Below are 2,007 nucleotides of genomic sequence, written 5' to 3'. Positions count from 1 at the left end.
TCAAGCATTTTAACACAAAAGACGCAAGAAATTCAAGCTGCTACACAAAGTTACATTTATATTAGCGTTGACAACCCTGTGAGGGTGTACTTGCTTGGCATTTAAATGTATATATGGAGGTCCCCACACAGGCCTTTGGTGAAGGTTACATAGCGCCAGGCTTTTGTGGCGACAGCGATAACAGTCATGATCTGTGATCTGCCGCCCCGGGATTTGATCCCGGGTGGGGGCATGTTGTTTCTTTCTGTTCTACTCGCCCCTCTGGTTGTTTCACTGAATAGCCCCAGGCTTGCAATAATTGTTATCATAGTAATTAGGAAGTTTTTACTCTAGACCTCTATTTTGCACCTTGTGTAATAGTTGTTGCCATACATTGTACCATGTACAATTGTCTGCAATAAAGTTCATCCATTCATTAATATCAATGTATCACTGAGTAAAGGGTATCAATAGGTGAGAGCTACTTTTAATAATGGAAGCAATCGTAATACTGTTTAATTTTAGACTCAATACTAACATTGGCTACTATTTGATATCTGTTGTTTGACAACATATCATATCATATGTTACTGGCAAACTTGAAATATTGTTTCATTCAAGTACACACCAAGCCTAGATTATACAAAACAATTTGGAAATTGCAAACAATTTTGATGTAAACATGCAGAAAAATTTGACCATTTTTGTAATAGTAAAATAAAAAATTCAGTTGAATACACAATATTTTTGTAGTAGCATTTGTACACAAAGAAATGATTACATGCATCTTACAAAGTTATGTAATTACTCTTAGACTAGAACAGGTCAAAGCACAGCATAAGTGTACTGTCTTGAAGTACATGTACATTAAAAAAAAAGATTGTTACTTTTTAGTTCACTATAAGTTTGTTTCTTAGCTTTGTTTGCAACAGTTTATAAGTATGTTTCACCAATATCATTGTTAGTAAATGTCATGTTATTAGGAATCAACGCTAGACCTACATTGTAGATGTAACGTTAAAAACATGTACATGTGTACATGTAGTAGCAAATATAAAAGCACCGATTCCTAAACAACCTATCCTGATCACTTTTGTTACCATTGAAAAAGTTATCATGAAAATAGAACAAAGTTTTCACACATTTCAGTTGTCCATCAAAAATTCAATTTGGAAGACTGTTTAAGACTTGCTTAACACTCTAGTATCAATTGTGTCATAATAATGTTAATCTAATTATTTGACACCAAATCAGCTTTTCTGTATGTGCCCTTGACGTAAGTACATTTTGCTGATGCTGCATATTTTGTCCTATAATCTCATATTGTATGATAACTTTTAATACAACAAACTTCACATATAGTTGTTATCTAGAATATCAGCAATGATACAGTCAAAATCATATTTATGCTGATATCACATGTAGTTTTCTAAGATACAAATATATTGTACAATAATTGCAGAAAACATACATTTTGCAGGAACTTAACACATCCAAATAGACAATACTATTCAGCTACATTGTAACAAACTTTTTCCATCAAAGAAAAATATGCAAAGCAATCATGGGAAAAAAACTTTATCCAAACACAACAAAATTCTTGCATAGCATTCCTATAACTATTGTCAATCCACATATTATTTGTTTCAGAATATAAAAATAGAATAGCAAATACAAACTCTACCTTCATTCACCATTTCAATTTTCCAAGTAGCAGAACTTTTCTTACAGAAGCATACTTTTTGATTATAAGTAATAAAAGCTATTATATTGTCTGTACAGTAAAATTGCAAGAAAAATGTTATTCCTCACTTAATATACTAGTAGTCACTGTGCTTATATGCGACCAAAATTACGGACTGCTTTCACTAACGCAATCCAGTTCATCTCCAACCAGTGAAAATGAAAACTTTTTCCACACAATAAGACATTTTCCCCCAAACAGCAATTTACATGCAAGTGGCATTCATAAATTTGCATATCATCATTACAATCGTAATATTTACAAATACAATGATAAAATGTTTC

Source organism: Branchiostoma floridae, chromosome 17 (assembly GCF_000003815.2).
Source record: "Branchiostoma floridae strain S238N-H82 chromosome 17, Bfl_VNyyK, whole genome shotgun sequence".
NCBI classification, from domain to species: Eukaryota; Metazoa; Chordata; class Leptocardii; order Amphioxiformes; family Branchiostomatidae; genus Branchiostoma; species Branchiostoma floridae.
Note: the sequence above shows the minus strand (reverse complement) of the source record.